A 21,972-nucleotide genomic window follows, 5' to 3' on the forward strand; every position below is an offset into this window, starting at 1 on the left:
GGTGTGCAAAATTAACAACTAAGCTATTTCTCATCAGACTGAGCTACTGGGGAACTGCTGTTTCTTTTTTCACTGGTTTCTGCCTAATAGTCTCTTGGTTAGACAGTCTGAACTTGTAATCTTGTGATGTATGCATGACAGATAGTTACTGTACTGCGCATTACCCCTTTAGATTACTACAACCTGGAATGCAAAGGTTAACACAAGGCAATGCTGCATGGTACACACATTGATACTTTCCATATTACTACTCAGAGTTCAGAGCTTAGTGCTGTATATATTTCACATTTAATTTATTATATCTCATTTTACAGCTACATCATCCATGGTTTCTCTTAATGGCTTGTTCACAGATGTACCTCAGTTAATGTATGCTATCACAGCCATATTTGCTGTGAAGAACCTGTATACATTCTATATATGTCTACAACAACATACCAGAATAAACACAACAGTTTTTAAGGGTCTTTATTGTACTTAAATATTCGTCAGTCATACTTTTTATTTATTCAGTTCACACAGTAACAGTATACTTACTAGCAGTAAGCAATTAACCCCTTCTTAGCTATTTTAACAATATACTGCAAAATAGATTTGCACTCGCCAGCCTGTCAGCACAGCCTCAGCAGTCTGTCACCATGGGTTTCGATGTTCACAGTCCTCTCTGCTGCAGCTGTAGGGGAGGAAAACACACATTATGCATATCTGTCTATCACATTCTCAGGCTAGTATTTGCTACAAACTACTTGATAGTGATACTTACACACTACTGGAGCATTCTGGGTCCATCCATCTTGGATCCACTGGTCCAAGAGTGCCCCCTTCCTACGCTTTAGATCAGCATAGTGGTGCCATACCTGCTTACCAGTCCAGGGGATGCCAAAGGCACTGGTAAGGTCATGTGCAAGAGATGGTCCCAGGCCTCCGCTTTGTATTGGGAGTCCTAGTACTGCCCCTGCAGCAGTCTCTTCTCATGGTTTTTAACTAGGAGTCCAACCATGACCCTGGACTCCTGAATGCTCTAGTGTTGCGCCCAAAAGCATACTCCCTCTCCTATGCCAGCCACTGTATCTGCACAGATGGACTATAACAGATTATGTCTGTATTCCCACCTGCGCCAATTAAATAGTGTGATATTCCCACTCTTTGCTGTCATTGGACCATTTTGAAAAGGTTAAGCTCCACTAAGCAGTGCGCAAATCTGCTAAGCCAGTTTTAACACTGCTTAAAGGAGAAGTTGTTGAGCAGTGTTTAACAGTGCAGAAATCCACATAGCTAAGCTACCTGCTGCTTAGCATTCATGTCTTAGCAGTGGTTACACTTGCTAAGCATAGCTGACCATTGCTAAACATTACATTGCTCACTTTTAATTTTATAAATATATCAGAAGACTGACTTCACTTATTAAGTGTATATGATGTACTTTACATGACCATCCCTCTATGTGCTTTCTTTACATTGGCAAGGGGTGTGACTATACTGTATGGGACACTTGTGTGTACGTGGGTGGTTTCACATGTTATATGGACTCATACTTATACTGTACACTAGCTACACTATTCTAGTTGACAAAAACAGTTACTACATAATTTAAGTTTAAAAAAATAATTTTAACACTGTTTTCCTATATAAAAATAACTTGCCTATCTTCGTACTCGAACCATGAACGCCTGCATATAAAGCCGGGACTCTAACCACTACATTATCTCAGCTTGGATATTTTACCTGTATATTTGTATTTATTTCCTATGGGATGTTTAAGCTATGGTAAGCGGAGGGTCATAATACCTACTTACATACGCTTAAGCATTCCTTAGCCTAGAAATAAAAAAAGTATAATAATATTATTATATTATTATGTTATATAGTGAGTACTGTGGTGTTCTGACAAGTCACTGAGGACCGCAATCAGTAAATAATGGAATACATTTGGCTTTCAGGCTTCTATCTTTCAGAGATTCCTGCTAATAAATATCCTGTTTTTTATCAACTTTCTAAGTGTATGAGGGCAATATTGCAGACGTGTCCCTTTTTTATTGTTTTATCCCCCCGTTATTTGTGCCTTTATCAACATGGACTGTTGTCAGGGAATATTGGCATACATTTGCTTTCAGACTTCCATCCTTCGGTAATTCCTGCTAAAGCATGACCTATTTACTATCAACTTTCTACGCTTGTGAGGGCAATATGTAGGATGTGTCCCTTTTCAGGGATTTATCCCCCATTATTTGTGATTTTGTACACATTTCCTGCTTTAGCAGTTTGCAGAGGTGTCATACGGCACTTTTACAATGCAGGGGGTGTGCACAGAACCTGTCACACACTCACTGCATAGTTTTCCTGCTGCGGTGTGTATTTCAGTGTCTGCAGACACTGAAATAATCATTTATTTCATTTCAGTGTCCGCGGACACTAAAATACTGGCATAATATTGGAGTAATTCTCTAATATTATGCCAGATCATATTAGAAACTGCCATAGGGCACTTTCTGAGTGCAGGGGGGTGTTCAATGTCCGTGCACTACTTGAACACACCCTCTGCACTCATTAACGGTTTGTGTCCTTGTAGGTTAAACAGTAGCGTGCCTTCAAGAATATGCAAGACACAAACCACTCCATGCAGGAATAATGATATTCCTGTACAGAATTTATTGACTCCCATGATCAGTCTCTAGAAATAGAGCATGACTTACAAAAGGTATGATACAAGGACTTCTAGACTCTGGAACCTGTCCATCTTCCCTTTCTGCATAAGCTATGATAATTGCCCCATCTCGTCATGGGTATTGCAATAATAAACTAATAAGGAACAGAGTACAGTTGTGTAAGTTAACTTAGCATAACTTCAAATATATCACTGTTGCAGTATTAGCACCCTCCCACCTTCTTCCTTTTTCTTTATTTCTTTCCTATTCTTCCCAGGCCAGAGTGGGAAAACTCTAGTTTATATTTGCCCTCATGATGTGGCATAACTATCTTTACTGGTTTTGACTAAACTTTGTAAGAGTTTGTAGGCAATCTTAGAGTTGGTATTTATAAGTTTGGGGTGGTGTAGGGGGTTTTGCCCCCCCCCCTACAAAAATAAGTTTTAAGGTGAAGACCAATTTTTGAGATGCGGTCTTCTCTGGGTTTTTGGTCTTTTTTGGGGGGGACTTTTAGCACTCAGCATTATGAGTGCTGACTTTTTGATAGGGAGCATCAACAGTGATTTCGTCAAAAATCTACTGTTATGGGAAGTTAATTTCCACAACTGCACTTTGTGTGTTCTACCCAGTGGTACATCACAGACAATGTTACTGTTTTAATTTACACATATACAACTTTTGCTACTTTAATCTCCTTTCTTATAGCATAATGTGCTACTATTACAGGTAATGAGTCTGGAAATTGAACTTATATAAATATTATGCCCAAGTTAACCATGTAAGTTGTAAGTGCAGCGAATTCTGTTAATATAACCAAAATAACAAGAGCTGCCCTCGCAACCACAAAACCAAGAACCTGAAGGTAGTGAGGAACACACCACATCCCCTAATCTTGTAAAATAATTCAGCTGCACTGCAGCAAAAGAAGCGGATTTATGATGGAGAACTAAGGAACTTTATTAAAAGTATAGCTGAGCACTTTAATCCCAAATTAGATGGACTTCATCAGAACTAAATTTCAAACTTAAAAACACATTCATTAAATAAGCAATTCTCTAATCACATGGCAGAATCCCACCAATGAAAAAAATTACAAAATACATATTTCTGAGCCAATGTGTTATATAATAAATCTGTTGTATAAAAACATTGTTAAAAAAACTGTTAAAAAGTATTCAGTATTAGTGTTGTGTGCAACATGAATAGGTGAACAAATAAAGCATTAAAAAGTTAAGTAAATTAATTAGGTAATAAATGAATGTAAAAACCTTTGCAGAGTGATGAGTTAGAGAATCATATATTATCATGAAAACTTAAAGCTTTGCAGAATGCAATTTAAGGACAATACTGATAGAAATTGCATCATTCAAACCTGGTGGAGTGTTAGTATCCAATCTAATTTGTTACATAACCTCTCTGTATTCTAGTCTTAATTCCCAGAGATCACTCCTAGGATTGACTAAAACCTTTTCTTACTCAAAGAATAAGAATTTTTTATTTTCATGACAACCCAATTTGTGCTTGTACAAAGCATTGTTAGTATTTTGATTATTTATGTCATAATCGTGCTTATAAATTCTCTTTTTAAGAACATGCTCTATTTTACCCATGTAATAAAAGTGGCAAAAATCACAAAAAGCTAAATATACCACTCCACAGGACTTGCAATCATATTTGCTTTTTAGAGTAAATACTTCTTTAAAGGTTTTGAGTTTAATCTTTTGGCCAACAAAAATGTAAGCACATTGCGTGCACACCACACATTTCTTCATACTAGTCTTATTTTTATTTTTAGTGTTGGCAACTTGTGTGACATTGTTGTTTATTTCTAACCATTCGTTGAGGTTAAACTGTCTCGTGTAGATGAACTGAGGTTTATCACCCAATAAATCCTTACATGCCCCATCACTGTTTATAGATTTCCAGTTACTGCAAAGAATATTTTTCACCTCATTTATACCTGTGCTATATTTTAATGCCATAGTGAGCTCAAAGTTTTCCACATCTTGTCTAATGGTATTAGAAACACTCTATAAAGGGTCTCTTGAAGCACTTGTTCCTAAATGGGATACATTTTTTTTCCTTCTATATAACACCTCATATTTCATATTCGTGAGCATATCTAGTGGTTTAATCTTATCCAGGAACATTTTTGTCACCTGTTCCACTTCTACTTCAAAATCAATTTCTTTGGAAATAAGCCAAGAATTTCTTACTAGCTGGCCCTTAATCAGACCCTTTTTTTTTAAACATTGTGGGATTACTGCTGTAATGCAGGAAGCTATTCAAATATGTAGGCTTCCTATATAGTTTTGAAACAAATTTGTTTAAAGTGAAATCTTTTAAGATTGTTACATCCAAATAGTTAATGGTTGTGTGAGAATATTGGGAGGTAAACCTTAAAAACTCAGTGGTACCATTTAAAAATTGTACAAAATCATTAAAAAGGGACTTTATGCCCTTCCATAGAACAAAAGTATCATCAAAATATCTCAAATATAATGTTATGTGCTGTTAATATAATCTTCTGTACAAGCCCTCTCTGTTTTCTTGTACTGCATCTTTCATATTGTATTGCAAACAACATTATCTCTGGTGATGGCTTGGCAGTAGGTAGCTGTCCATGTTCAGTAAAAACTGCTCAGCTGATGATCAGACATTAAGTATATATATATATATATATATATATATATATATATATATATATATATATATATATATATATATATAAGCAAATAGCTGAACTTCAAGTTCATTTCAATCTGCTCATTTGTTACTTATTTCTACTTTTATGTTCATTATTCAGCCTTATGTATAATAGTATTATGAATGAATAACTTCAATGTCCATGTACAAATTCACGTACAACAACTTATAGATAGATAGACTGATCTAGTTTTCCTCCTAAAGCTATGCAGACTTTGTACATTACATAAATGATTTCAAATGCATATGTGTCCTATGTTTTCTTTTTCTCTCCTCTTCATAATTTTTACTCCCTCCTTGAGCTTCTCTCTCACACACACACACACATATATATATATATCAACCATTTCCTCGTTGATCTATTATATCATATCTTTGTCTGCCCTGAAGTGTCTTTATGTAATATTAGAAATGGTAATGTCTTTTTAATTACCGCCCATCTTCCCACAACTCTTTTTATTTCTATTTTTAGACCTTGCTATTCTCTTTCCTGTTGTTTTGTTGTATTCTGTTGTACACAAGCTGCATGCATGCATGTCACCTTTATTACACAAAAATCAAACACAAGTGAATTGAGAGTCCCAGGGATTCAGAAAGAATCCTACCACTTGTGTTATGGGCTGTAGTAAAAAGGTCCTTCCTGCAATGCAGCAGTGTCATATTCAGAGACACATTCACTACAATGAGGAAAGACTTCATTATTGTCTAGTTTGCATGCCTTGAAATGACTGTAAACTACAGGTAGTGCACGTTAGAACATTTGTATGGTATCTAACAGTGATGGCTGATGTATCATGTTAGCACAGGCATCTCCCCATTCACTCTCCAACTCACAATGCACCTATTCAACTACAAAGGCACACACGTACACACAGACACACATGACAGACACACGTGCACGCATGTGCACGCACACACAAACACACACACAAACACTACATACCATACATCTGTCCCTGTGTTGTCAAAATGTCCCTGATGTCTCCTTTTTCCTGCCCTAGTAAACCACATATAATTACAGTCAGTCACTCAGGCATTAATACCAGACATTAGAGTTTCACACTTCATATAATTCAGTAACTGCATGGTAGTGCAAAAGCTATTATACTTGCGACTTTATAAGTCTTTAGGAGGAATAATTAAAATTCGTCCCTAATGGTGTGTTTTTCTTGTGCTACAAGAATGAGAGGTGTGCTTTATATTCCTTGTTACTCTCCCGCGTAACTTATAAACCAGTGAATGTATTGATTAATGCCCAAGAACCTCAGTATATGAAAAAAAAACTTGCTGCACTAATTTAGTGCAGCAGGTTAATGCTGATCTTTTCCCTGGCAAGGGTGCATGATTTGAAGCCTTTCCCCCTTTGTAGTTTACTTTTTTTTTCAAGTCTTATGTATTAGATCCATAGTGTCTCATGAACGCATAGAGGGCTAGTATCCTCAGTGGAAGGATCTAGGGTTGGAAGCCTTTTTAGTGCCCTTAATGTATGCTACTTACAGTATCCCTGGAGTCTAGTGGTCCATCTCTGTGTTTTTTTTTTAACTAACTGACTTTAAGGCACAATAAATAAAGTATACCTGGTGTCTAGTGCCCCCCCCAACCCACGTCATTTGTACGTGCCATTAAGGCATAACTTGAAAGTATAATGAATCCTTTGTCGGGGGTTCCCCCCATTCCACATCCTATATAAGATCTGGTAAGGCATGGTTCATAGGTTCATGGGTGTATACTAGGCAAATGACCACTTGGGCCTTTATGAACCTAGTCATGAAACCCAAACTTATCCCTTGACTTATTGTGCTTTAGCAGTTATTCTAAAGGGTGTATGTTAGCAAGGGAATGGTTTATTGGTTGTCTCTGTCCATCAGAGATATAGGTGTCAGACCTGGGGTGAATTTTTGATTTCCCATCCACTGGTCCAAGTTACACTTGAATAGGACAAGGAAAAGGCTCTCCTTCATATTGATGACAAGTCTACTCCAGAGAATGAGAATTCTCTGCGGTGCATACCTGTTCTTCTAACATTTGATATTTATCTTGCAAGCAAAGCTTAAGTCCTTAGATCTCATAGTTCTGATGCTGTTCGTTCCATGGATATGTAAAACCTAATGAACCTCATTAGGCCTATCACTGAGTAAAATGCCCCTTTGGTGTGTATCTGTCCAGGCAAATGTAGCAACTAGAATATCCACAGAGATAGTTTACTCAAAGGATTCAAGGCCTAAACATGTCCTACATGGACCGACCCAAAGCCCTGTCACTATACTCGGTATCCTGCAGACTGCTAAGAGGTAACCTGTGTCTGGCATGCAAGGCATCCTCTGACTCAATACTGATGGATTTACTTCACATCAGCAAGTCAAATGACATCAGAAATACTCAGCCTAGGAATCTAAACCACTTCTGTGACAAAAACACAATGGTTTGGAGAGGCAGGTATATCTCACAGGGGATACTGCTACTCAGGAAAAGACCCCCAATCCACATAAAACAAAGCTCATCCCTGACAATATTCAACCACATATTCGATTTATGGGAAACAAAAAATGTACCCCATGACTGCCTATACTACCATGCATTATCCCATGTACAGGTTCCCTCAAATTATCTATGGTATGATCCCATTTATTCTCATTAGGGGTAATATATAATTATATTATTTACCATGGGATAGGCAAGGCCAGTCTGTAAACAAATGGGACAGGTTAATTCAAACACAAAAAGAGACATTGGCTAGGCTTAAAATGGCCTACAGGGACAGCTAACCCAGTACTCACCTATGAACCTATAAAAGGTCTGTTAGAAAGGGATCCAAGGATTTTTTGTATGCCATTAATGACATTAATCACTCTCATCAGTCTGTAGGAAACAGAGTAAAGAGATAGTGCTTTGAAGCAATCTGTAGAGGATATTCTGTTTATATCCTGTATTGTTTTTGTGAGGAACCTCTGTGGACATTCCAGTTGTTGCATGTGCCTGGTTATGTACATATCAAAGGGGATGTTTTACTCAGTGATGGGTCTGATGATGGCCAAATACAGTAGCATGATGATCTCTCTGGAACTACATGCCGTGCCCCCACTTATAACTTGAGCAATATATAATGACTTTCTTACTACCATAGATACATGCTGGTCGAAAGCCAGTTTACTAGCTACATTAATCACCAAATCACTGATTACTGGGTCTACTCTTAGGGATGTTTTATTGATGATGTAGATTCCCTGGTTGGCCGAATTCCCAGAAGGTGCTATTATGCATTTCTTGGCATTAAGTCTTATGGCTCTGACACCAGTCATTGGTTTGTTTGCGTTAGTCCTTCCTTTAAGATGTTAGTATCTTAGGGGGATTCTATGACTGCCAGAGCCCCTTGACATTGGTCTTGACTTCTGAGAAGCAGATGCCAAAGAGGAGCAGACCTAGCACAGAGCCCTGAATGACTCTGCTAGTGATCGGCCTCTTTGTGGAGGTGGTCTCTCTGATCCTAATCTCCTGGGTTCTATCTGTGAGCCAGCTGGTTATCCAGCATGTTATATAAGGGGTTTTGCCTAATTTCAAGATTTTTTTACACTGCCTGAGTGGAGTATTGCATCAAGTGCCTTAGTCAGATCAAAGTAGGTAATATGCACCATTGTGCCTTTGTCCATTGTTTTGGTGACCTTCTCAAAAAATTCCATTAGGTTTAGTAGGCATAATCTGCCTTTGATGAAACCAAACAGGGTGGGAACAAGTGTCTGAAGATTTCCTATGTCATTGTTAATCATTTCCATAACAATTCTTTCTATGGCTTTCCAAATGAGACTAGTCAGACTAATGAGTCTTTAGTTCCTGGGATCTTTTGATGGCCTACCCTTGTGCAGAGAGATGACTGCTGCAGTCCTCCATTCCTGTGACACAAAGCCTATTTGAAAGCTATAGTTGAACAGTGACCCTAATAGGTCATATTCCAGGTTATTTAGGGGGCATCCAGGGATATTATCAGGGTCCATCAAAGCTGTATTCATGGCTCTGGAGAATACAGCAAGGACCTGTTGCCTATTTATAGTTGGAGGGGTATGTTAAATGATATTTCTATGGAGGTAGGTGGGGGTGAATGGGAGTTAAGTTGGAGCTGAATTTGTCAGTCAGTAGATTTCCTATATCTCACAGCTTCATGAAAGTGTTTCCATTTACAACCAGTTAAACACACTATTGTGTGCTGCCTTTGAGGTTTCTGACATAACTAAAAAGGCCTTATGATTGTCCTTGACCTGGTCAGCTATGTTTACCTCAAAACTGGCTTTCTTGGGCTTAATTAGTCCTCCTAGTCATCTATTTAATTTGATGATACAGTTTTTATCTTTTTTGGTGTTACTATTCCTAATTTTAGCTATGAATATTTTTCTATTGTTGTAAGGTCATTTAATTTTGGATTCTACCAATGTGATTTGTTTTGGGCTTACTTTTGATAGGCACAGCAGCCTGTATGCACACACTGATACTGTTATACAGAGCTTCTATGAAAAATTCTGCATAGGCTGCTGTGTCATCTGGGTTTGGAGGGGCTTGGGATTTTGAGAGGTTATCACTTAATAAAAAGTAGCTTGCCTTGGAATAGTTGCTAACTGTTACACGGTTTGCCAGGGTTGCATGAACTGATTTTTATTTCAAAAGAGACAGCTTTGTCATCTGACCTTATCAGACATAACATGACACTGGGTAGGTGCAGAATTCAGCCATTTTGTAAGTACCAGGACCAATATGTATGTACTTCTAGTGGACGTACATACTATCTAATCCAGGGCATTTGTGTTTACAAAGTCCTGGAATCTCTGCAAATTTGGGGTCATGTTGGATTCCCAGTCTTATGGTTCACCATGAGTATGACATTTGGTTAAATGGTGAGTGTCTCCAGTAGGTCTAAGTATGAGCTATGGGTTTCCTGGGACATAGAGAGTGACTTATAGCTTGCTAGGATATGGTATGGGACTTTGTCTATGGTAAGCTCTACGTGGAGAAAATCTAGCATGTCATCCTGTTTAAACAACCTAGACATATACTTGTTATTGATGTAGATCGAGATACCTCCATCTTTAGTCCCTGTCTGTGCTGTTGCTAGTCTAAATATGTGGATGGCACTAAAAACGTGCACTCCTGGGGTATTCTCTGTGGCTTCAATCCATGTTTTGGTAACTTCACAGGCATCTGCATTCTCAAAGGTAAGGAGAGCTTGGTGAGAGTGGATCTTCTTGTTTAAACTCATGACATTGAGCAGTAACAACTTTAGATTCCCATATACTGAGTTTGCTTTGTTGGAAGGTTTGCCAAGTTGGCATTGCCTAAAAATGTTCTATGGGAGGCACAATGTTTTAACAATTTTCAAAAGCCTTGTAAGAATAGGTTCAGGCCATCCTTGGCAAAGCAGTATGGTTTGTTAACTGTATCCTCCCATGCTGACAAATCTTGTGTCTCCTTAGAATGACACCTGAAATAAAGCCAATTATTAAAGTCAGTCATCTTTTGTTCAGATTATGGCATTATCCTTGGTGAAGGTAGAATGCTACTCAATGCTAGGCACATACCAGACTGTGACACGTAGTCTGAGAGCACCCTAATGTCTCTCTTCACATAGTCTAGGGAGATATATCTCAAGCCATTTACATCTACATGGACTATGACTAAGTCATACTGATACCTGTGGTGCAATGACTTGAGTGCATATGCATCTTGGTTGATGGTTGCCTTATGGGCTTTATAGTTGCAGATCCACTGGATATGGCTGTATGTGTAGTGTTAAGTGTTGTTTTAGTTGAGTGATTTTTGCTTTGTTGAGGATAACTTTTGCAGGTGGAGTGTCTCGGAGGTCTTTGGGGTTTCAAGTGTTTGTGTGTGTGTGCGTGTTCCTGACAAACTAATTTTCATACTGTGTGCTTGTATGCAAGAGCTTTGCCTCCAGTGTCATTGTGCATATACATGTCTCACATACTGTATCTGTTTGTTTAAGGATTAACTGTTGTCAGTGAACATGAGACAATTGCTACATTGTCTCAAAATACCCATGGCCATCAAAATATTTGTGGAAAAATTGAGAAGGTGCAAATCCATAATATCAAGTCCATTATTAGGTGAGCTGCAAGGGTGTGGGACATGAAGGGTTAAAAAAGGATAATTAAGGGTGCTTTTGGGACACGAGACTAGACCAGGCAATATAATACTACATTTAAGGAGCAGTGCTCCTTAACTTGCAAAGCAGTTTCTCTACAATCACAGAGTTACTGGCTACAGTTTCAGAGGTAGTTCTATAGGAAAATCTTACTTTCTAGCCATCGGCTTATATACAGGGCACTGCTAATCACTGCTGCACGTGGAGCAGCTCCACAGAAATGCACAAAATTTATCCAGGTACTAAATACACAGAATAATGACTAGTATGCCCTCTGTCCAGTAAACAATTACGCTCAGAGCTCTTCCTAGCTAGTTACTGCTAATAAGGTGATTTAAGGCAAGGTGAACAAACAGCAAGGCAGAATAAGGCACTACAAGTCTACAGCAATGCCAAACAGTTCAAAATGCATTTATTTATTTAACATTTGTTTACTCGATAAGTCTGACTGGGGCCGAGCCTTTTTCAGTGGAGGCCAACAGAGAAACACTCCAGACACATATCTTTGAACTATGGGTGGAAACCCACACAAACACAGTGAGGACATGCAAACTCTGCACAGAAAGCACCCCAGACAAGAATTAAACCTGAGAACCTCTTGCTATGAGGCAACAATGCTAACCGCTGCAGCACTGCATCGCTCAAATGAGACAAATGAGAAAGATGGTTTCTCAAGAGCAATACTGGTTGGATGGGTGGGCACTCAGCATTTGGATCTATGGAAAACAATGGAAGGGAAAAATGATTTAAATAGCAGTGAAGGGGGGGGGGCTTTGGTAATCAGATTAAGAGATTCACTTACTTGTTATAGAGATACTCAATAGTGAGTTTATTTTGTTTAAAGATATAACCAGAAAGTGCCCCCAATGCATACAGGCCATGATAGCCAATAATAGATAAAACACACAGTGATATATAAAATTAAGGAACCATGAGCAATCTAATCAATAAGAAGACATGTAACAAACCAGATCAAAGTAGACACCCTGTCTGCAAAGTACAAGCCACCCTCCCACTGCAGCTATGTATTTACTGCTGGGGCCTACTTGGCTAGTTTTAACAAAGCTGATTTAACTAAGGAATGTAAATAATTTGCTTACAGTTAAAACAACAGAAATATTAACTGTTACATGACAGAGATTTACTTATCTGGTGTAGAAATACCAAGTAGCTAGAGTCTTTTGTTTAAAGATGTAAACAGGAGGTGCTCCAAATATAGATAGGCCACAGTAGCTAACAATAGATGGGTGGTAAAGAGTTCTTCCTGGTGTCTATTGTTTCCCCCAAAACCCACAGCCTTACTGTTTTCCTGATGGCTAGTGTTGCCCCTATCCCATATCTTCAGAGTTATTCCTTGGTGGCTAGGGGTGTGTGGAAGCATGGCAGCTATCCCAACCCCCCCCCCAAACACATATACACATATACACACACAGACATGCATACATTCATTCCATACACACAAACAGGCTTGTTCCCCAGTGAGGTGACGGTGTAACTCTGTAATTTCCATGTGGTTTGAGACAGTTCAATGAGGTCCAGTCATTCTGTAACATGATTAATTAAAGCAAGTCTTTGACTCAGAGAATTTTTGCAAGGCAGAATAATAATGAGCCATTTTATGTGGACTCTAAGTGATATATTTTGACTTCTGTTGGTCTAACCATCTAGTTTCCCTGTACATCACCTTGGGTGGCATACCTTACTAGTAATAAGATTTTAATCAGGGCAGAGGGAGGCTAGAGTTGGGTGCCAAGTGTCATTATGCATAGGTGTCATGGAAGGTCCCAGTGAAGTAAGCAGTTTCCCCTCCTGCAACATCTATGGGTGCCACACTGTGCAATGAAAGCTGGTTATTGTGCATCACCATGCATGTGTTGTCACACACATGCGCGTGCACACATATTCGCCTAACCTACCATCTCACTAACCCATCTACTATAACCTCCCAGGTAAGCACACACTCACACCATACCTCTCAACTTCTCAGCATACGAAATTTGGACAAAGCTAAAAATAATGGGAGGGACATAAGCCCAAAAATAGCAACAAATTTTTAACTATTGCTCTTATAAACTTATAAACTTGATAGAATAAACGGTTTTGTGTTTACATGCTTTTCCTGATGCATATGAAGTCTGAAACTAAATGCATGTCATTATTTAGTGACATCAATCCTCAATGATTTACCAGAAAACCTCAAATGTTAAGAGGAACAGATCAAAAATATGAGGCAAAAAAAATTTGGACATTCTGCGAAAATCTGGACAGTTGAGAGCTATGACTCATACATGCAATCTCTCACATACACACACACACACACACACACACACACACACACACACACACACTCACACATCCCCTACCTGACCAGTAAACTCCACAGCACTTACTTCTACTATGATGGATAAACATGGCCTTTTGGCCAGTTTCATTACCAGGAGCAGCCAGTAGCAGTTGTGCTACTTTATGCAACCTAAGCGTTCTCTGAGTCACTCACCTGCATAAATGCCTTACCACAGCCAGTTAAGGGGGAGATCTCATAGCTAATTAGCCTGTATTTGACCTCATAATGCCTCATTGGCATCCAACACAACCACAGTGACAGACCACTGAGTTGCAGCATGTCTTTGTGTTGCAGTACCATGACAGAGGTGTCTTTGAATACAACAAAAGTTACCACAAGGTGTACACCTCATGAACACCTGTGGTAACTTTCCTGATTTTGGGCCACAGTGTTTAGATTTATGTACTTATTTTGTGAAAAGGGTATATTTTGATTTGCATTCCATAGCCTCCTGAAGTCTTGGTCATACTTCAACTGTGCTACACAGTAACCTTCATCTTACAGCCAAATAAAACTCCTGGCAACTTCATAACATAAGCTTTAATTTTATTTTACTGACTTCACATGGTATAAGACTCATGTGTATACTCATACACATACACACACATATATACAGATATATGTATAGATACATATAGATAGATATATCTGCTTATCTGCTTATCTATCAATATATCAAAAATCAGCAATCCAACATAACCACACTAAAACAAACAACTTCTTCCTGGAGGCACTGCTCGGGACCTAAGGACCAGCAAAGTCAACCACAACACTAACTTTAGCACATTTGTTCCACTTTTTTTTTTTTTTTTTTTTTTACATTGATTTCATAAGGTGTAAGACATGATATATACTGCACATGAATAGTTAAATGCAGTCTGTTTGCTTTAATGAGCTATTTGTATTAATGAACTATTTAGTACATTATATGAGCAAGTCTAAACAGATCATAGAAAAAACTGCCATAAGTTAAATTATTCTCCATTAAAGGATGACTTGGCCAAGGTGTCAGAAGTCAAGCCAAAGTACATTTTGGGATCTGCATTTTAAAAAAATATTAATTATTATTACTGTTCTACAATGAGAGGTGCTAGAATTTATATTCTAAACTACCTTGGCAGATTTACCATACTTTGTGTTTGTTTTTTTTAATGACTGGTTGTCTAATTTTTGTTTACTAATTAATTAATTTATTTATTTTTACATAAGCTGTGTATTTGTGTTTGGGGTGGGTACAATTCCAAAAATTCTAGCAATGCCCCTACTGCTTCCTTCCTGCCAACACCCTACCACTTCTGGCACTGAGAGGTCCATTTTATTCTTACACTTCAGCTTCAGTTTTATTGCTGTGCTGATTTCCAAAACATTAAATCCACATCAAAGTGAGTCCACTGACAGTAGTACAACAATCATTAAAATATATGAAAACAATGTAGTATTATTTAGAAGTAAACACTCTGAAATAAATATTAAATATCAGTAAACAAACTGTAACAATATAGCCACTAAGGGAGCACAGAAATGTGAAATCCAAACAGGAAAAGATCCATGAAAGCTCCAAGCACAACGATTTATAATAAATAAATCCACTGGATCCAGACAGGAGCAAAACCATCATGAATCAGAATTCTTTCACAACACTGAATCACATAAACAAGTATGAGTTTGAGAATGTGACCATGAAAATTCCAAGTTGTTCCAACTTAAACCTGGACACATCCATAATAAAGTCACAAAGATCGATTCAGTATTCTCTCAATGTCAGATACATCACAATTACAATAAAACAGCATAACAAAAGCAATATTGTTACAAACATATAAATGAGAAGTGCAAGATGAAAAAAGTAGCCAAAGTATGAGAAACTATTCAAAATATCATTGCCAACATTGCAGAGTCCTTATGATGTAAAGATCAAACGTCAATAAATCTGGACTTAAATATATTAGGTCCAAAATTACCATTTCTCAGAATATTCATTTTTATACAAGGTATGGCAATTTCAGAGTTAGTTTACATAAGCTTAGGGGATGTAAAGGCCTGCTACACTCATCCAAGGTGCAGGGAGGCTTGCACCCATGCAAAAAAAAAAAAAAGTTTAGAAAAAAAGATCAATATCTGACATTTGCTCTTCCCTTCTATTTTCTGTTTATTTTTTTTGATATCACAGAAATTGGCAATCTGATGCTCATTGTGCTTGCCTAGGGCCTAAAATATCACTAGTGAATGTTATATAAGAAACACTACTGCAATCAAAATGCCAAAAAGTTACTGTTCTGTGACTCAGTGACTCAGTGATAAACCAAAATGCACACAGAGCTGCCAGCTCTGTCATTGTAAATAAAATGATGAAACCCAGTGGGAACAGTTGAATTCCCAAGTGGCCCAACACAAAAACTTGCAGCGAGTAAACAGTCAGATTTTCAAATGAGTACAAACAAATAAATAAATACTATGAAATGGCATGAAATCCAAAAGTTCATCCATAGGCAGTCAACTATCTGTCATTTTTGGATATGTGCACATCTATTCCAGGTGTTAATCTTATCCTTTTTTCATGAGTCAGTGTACATTTACTATCTATTATTTGCAGAGTTATTATCAGTATGATACATCTTCTCTCAACCTAAATGGAATATCAACAGTATTACAACCCTGTTTTTAATTTTTATATATATTATAGCAGTGTTGTAATGCCTATAATACATACACAAGTTATTGCTGCATTATTTCATTAAGTAATTCCTTGTCTGATATCCATTCTACCTTTTACGTCAGGGCAGGACAGTAGTCCAGTTTAGGATATACACATACAGAAACTCATCCACACCAATGGGTAATTCATAGAATCATGAGTACAGATAATGTCATCTCTGGGCTGTAAGAGAAAACCAGAACACCAGGAGAAAACCCATGTGGACACAAGGAAGTCATGTTGACTCTGCACAGCAACCATGTACTGTTAGGCTGCAACACTAATTACTGCAGAGTTTATTTATTTTATTTGCTGTTTGTTACTCAAGAAAGTAGACTTAAATAACCTTACCACATTTCAACCATGACTGAGGTAACTGACAAAAAAGATGACAAATGCATCAGTACAAAGAAGTTATCTGTTACTATAATATGCATACATTAAATTATCACACTTTGCAAGCCATCATAACTATCTTCATAAAAGGAGCTCATTGGTGTAGGCAATAATGAAAATATACTCCGTAACAATGTGCAGCTCTACCCGATGCAGAGCCCTGGCGGCTGGCTAAACAAAGAGGGCAGCTGAATACAAAGAATTATACTGACATAATGCTGTTGGTTTATGTGTGCAGACAGAACATGAAGATAACAGTTTAGTGCAGGGCATTAAGGCTATGAGCTGCTAACAAGCTTCAATCTTTAGTGCTGAGTTTGATTCCCCCGAGTTTCAAGTTTCCTCCTGAGTGACTTTGAGCAAGTCAGTTGCTCTCATATCACCACTGAAATGAGGCATTTGTGCCTCGTCTGTTTGTCTAGTTGTTGTTGTTGTTGCTGTCTTTTGGCTTTTCCCAGTTAGGGGTTCCAAAGTGGAATTCCGGTCCACTAATGATTGGCAGTAGATTTTGATGAACACCGAGGTGCCAGCTTGACATTTAACCTTCAACAAAGGCATGCCCATTTACGCATGTCTTTCGAACGCCCACCCAGCCACAGGGAGGACATGCAGACTCCGCACAGAAGGCACTCCTTGCACTCCAGCCGAGAATTGAACAGGAGAACCTAAAATAAGCAATAGACATGGTGATAGGTATTCGTATGTCACTAATATCATGGACCAATACTTACTTCTCACCCCTACCATGTTCTAAATTTCACACATCCAGTATTGTTGCAGTTGTATATCCTTGCATTGCTGTTGTACTGTATAGCTTGCATGTTTTGCATTTTAGAAGCTCCCATTTTTGCTGACCAATGGCTTGGTGTAATAAATGATTCCAAATAACAAGGTAGTGTATGGTACAGGAGGGCAATCTGACAAAAATGGATTGAGAAGTAGTAGGTACATGCAAATAAAAAGCTTCAGTGATCAAATAGACTACTCTGTCAAATTCCATAAGTGGAGTATTTTATTTCACAAAGTACAGTTACAAGTATGGAGAAGTTTGCAATGCATGTCTGCTATAAGTAGAAGGGAATCTACTGTTTTTTTTCACGAGTATATATACTGTTAGAATATCATTGGAGAGAATGCTAATAATTTTGTTTATGTGTAGTGAGGAAACATATGTGAAAGTTATGATGTTTGTCACTATGTCCCTGTGCAAATAGTTTTGGCTATTTACTTAACATTAACAGAGTAGGCATGGCAGCAGTTCACTTGTTTTGCCATAAACGAATTTATGAAAATAGTTTCACTTGTCCATGTCACCAGTCAGTTTTTTTTTTGTACATTGTACTCTCCGCAGGTAGGCTTATCCTAAAAAAAACTATCACAGTGATGCAGGAGCTGTCATATTCCACCAAGCTCCAATAACTTCTGAGCTGAATATAACATTTAGGGGATTGCAAGAGATGCAGTATATTTGCATATATTTGTGAATAGCTAATGGTAAATGTCACAGACCCATAACTCATACTTGCATATTGCTTTCTGCTCTGTATACATTCTGGTTAACCAGAAAATTTATAATTGTGTGATCGTTGCTAAGATAAGTGTTTAACAGTTGTAGGATTGGACCAAACTTTAATTGTGTGAGACGCAGTTTGGTCATGTGTTCAGAGGAAATTCATTTAATTAGTGCAGTGTAAACATAACTATGGGTAATTAAGTCATAAGAACAAACATGATGATTAAAACACTCATAAGAAGACTTTTTTCCGGACTGACTCACTGACACTCAGAATGAAATGGTACTTGGTATGAGAATGTTTATAAAATGTAAGTTACTAATTAAGTGAGGTTTAAAGGCAGGTTATTCGCATATAGCTTGAAATTATTGTATACTACTTAACAAAATGATCAGTGAATGGGCTATATCTTATCTAGATGGACTTGATGCCAGTGAGCTTTCCCATAACATCTCTGTGGTTGATCAAGTCACTAAATCAAGCAGAAGCTCTTGATTTCCCCTAATATCATGCAGTTATATCTAAATAATACTTTAAAATATTGGAAAAAAGAAATAAAACAAAAAAGTTCACTATGAATGCATGGGAATGAACAATAAGAAAAGTAATAAACTCAGGGTGACCTAGCATGCAGGGGTATGGTATATGTCCATGCCACTAATGACCATAGTTTGGCTAGTGCCCCAGGTTCAAAAGATTAGCTGGGAAAACAGGACTGACTGAAGAGGTAGTTTGGTTTCTCCCTGGTAGATTATATTGATATGCAGAGCAGAAACCCAACATAGTTACACCACGATGATGAAAAATGTCCTTTGAGCAATCATATGATGCATAAGTACCCCCCCCCCGTCCTCATTATGATAATGCCATCCTAACTCTGCCACCATGACAGCGCTAATTCACTCAAAGTGATTATACAGTACAAACACAGAGTGCAATAATGAACCATTGCAAGGATGCATGGGATGGGGTATGTTTTAGAGAGGCTGAATTGTAAAATAAAAAAAAAGTCATATGTTATGCTATTATTAGTACTAAATATTGCATAGCATAAAAGAGATATGGTAATCAATCCTGCTAAATTAACTTACTGTCTCCCTATTCCTTTGAAAACAGGGAAGGATGGTTCTATGATGCATAGGGTTGTAGCCTTAAATGTAATTCAGGCAACCTGTAAATGCATGGGTTGTATGGCAGGGTATAATAAAAAGTCTAAACCAGCCAAGGAAGATGGTTTGCTTTGGCCCAACTCTTACCCCAGATGGCAATTTGGCTATGTCAGACAGTGGGAGAATGAATGGCTAAGAGTGATGAGCTAGCATGCAAAGTGGCTGCTTCATAATCTAGAAGAGGAGTGGTATAATGAAAAAAAAGAAAACAGTTATGATCATCAATATATTTAAATGATTTTACCAATCCATTACCTGTCTGTAGCTGAGAGAGCTATAATATGAGTCTGACAGAGATAAATATTATTTGATGAATGGTATAGACAGAAGCCAGTTCCACTGGTATAGAAGGTAAATCCATGACAACAGCCTGGGTGACTAATAATTCTATTATCAGACTAAATATTTACAGACCTGTTATGGGAAGGATGACCATACTTATCTTTGTAGAGAAGGAAGGAGACGGGATTCACCCAATGCTGCAATAATTCAGAAGAGGTGTACTGATACTCAGGGATGGTCAAGGGATAGTAATTTGGCCACCAAACTGCAAATAAGGTAGCCTTTATCATGATAAGCATGTATTCATATGGGGAAGGCGTACTGATTCATGCAGTAATGTGGTAACTTGTCATCCACTCAGAGAGAGATTAGTGACCTAGTAAACATGCCCTCATTTCCCAGATGCCAACAAGGGCACAAAACATCATTAAGACTGCCTGTATAATGATGTCCCCAGGCAAGATGTCACCTGCACTGGGAATGCCCAGGAAATTAGTGGGAAATAAGTCTAGATGATAGGATGAGCTTTAGCTGTCATCAGGTGCAGGACCAAAATACATATGAAAGATGAATGGTCGAAACAAAGAGGTAGAACTCAAATAAAAGTGAAAGAAATATTTGTACAAATATGTTTATGACCATACTATTCAGGGCAACGTGAATGATAAGTAGCCTAACCTTCAAAAATCAACATTTCGCAGTTAGTAAAATGTATAACAATGCAAAGGTCTGATATAACTCCATGTAGACGGATAAGTAAGAATTATTGCTAAAATAGCTCTATCACTATTATAATATCCTATTACTACTTATTAAATAAAACCCACTCTGCCTACTGACTCACTGGCCTATAAAAACTGAATCTGTTTTTACTTAAAGGGTGAAGTACGGAGTAAAGCTGGAAACAGGAAAACAAATGTTTCCAGACAGATGCATTGAAACTTGGCAATTAAGAGCCTGAAAAATCAGACAGTAATTTGTGCTCAAAAAACAAACACCCCTTCTTCAAGGCCTTGTAGTATATGGATAACTTAAACCTACAAAGTGAAAATATTTTAGCACACTGCCTTGAAATGCACTGTGACACATTATTTCCAATGAACCATTCCCTCTGTTTCTACAGCTTGCTAGCATAATTTAAGTGAAAATTTATTGGGCTATAAAATATTTGCCAATGTTCTTTTAAAGGTAAGGGACAACATGAGTACTAGAAATAATATGAACTGTAAGGTAAAAAGTGATGAACGATGGCAATAAAAAGTGAGAAAATCTGGAAACTGGTATATTATTTTTATATACAGGACTGCTTGTGGAATATGAGGAAGGAGTGCATGGCTATCTCGACACTGCAGACAAAAGATGAGAAAATGAAATATCACTTATTCTCCACTGGATGACAGCCAGCTCTCTCTTACTTCTCCATGGATTCTCAAGCTCATGGAGACAGCAGAAATGGATGGACCAATTGGCTATAAGAGTTGATGGTTGTGTAGGAGTGGAGATATGCCAAAAAAATATAGGCTAAATATAACTCGGTCAGAACTTGCTATACCATTATGAATCAAGTAGGCGCTTGCAAACATTTAAACGTTAATTAAAATCTTGTGGCCATTATCTGTATACCACCTGACCCAAAACAGCTTAACACCAGTGTGCATCCATGTCAAGCATCTTCTTAGTATGCTTAAATATTTGATCCCTGACCACATTGTCTAATAACAGGAGAAAGTTACAAAAATACTCACACTTATGTTGCCAAAGAGCACCTTAAGGGGAATGGACTGTCCTCAAAAAGTGAGTTGTTTCCCAGGAAAGGTACCATTTCCCTTCCTGTGTAGGAATGCTAGGAACAAACTTCTAAAGAAAAAAATGAAGCTGAAGAGTTGTGGTCATCCAAAGGTTTAGCAGGAGTAAGAAAAGTAAAGGGTGAGGAAGATGTGAAAAAAACAGGTGGCGCGAAGCAGAAAAACGTGCTCAGTTAAATGAGATGAAAATCCGCTCTGTTGGAAAATATTATTTACTAATTCCTCTGTTTGCTCATTTATTTGCTTGTCTGTTATATAATTGAGTAAGCGAACT

The sequence above is a fragment of the Protopterus annectens genome, chromosome 14.part0, assembly GCF_019279795.1.
Source record: "Protopterus annectens isolate FY-2018-M chromosome 14.part0, PAN1.0, whole genome shotgun sequence".
Classification (NCBI taxonomy): domain Eukaryota; kingdom Metazoa; phylum Chordata; order Ceratodontiformes; family Protopteridae; genus Protopterus; species Protopterus annectens.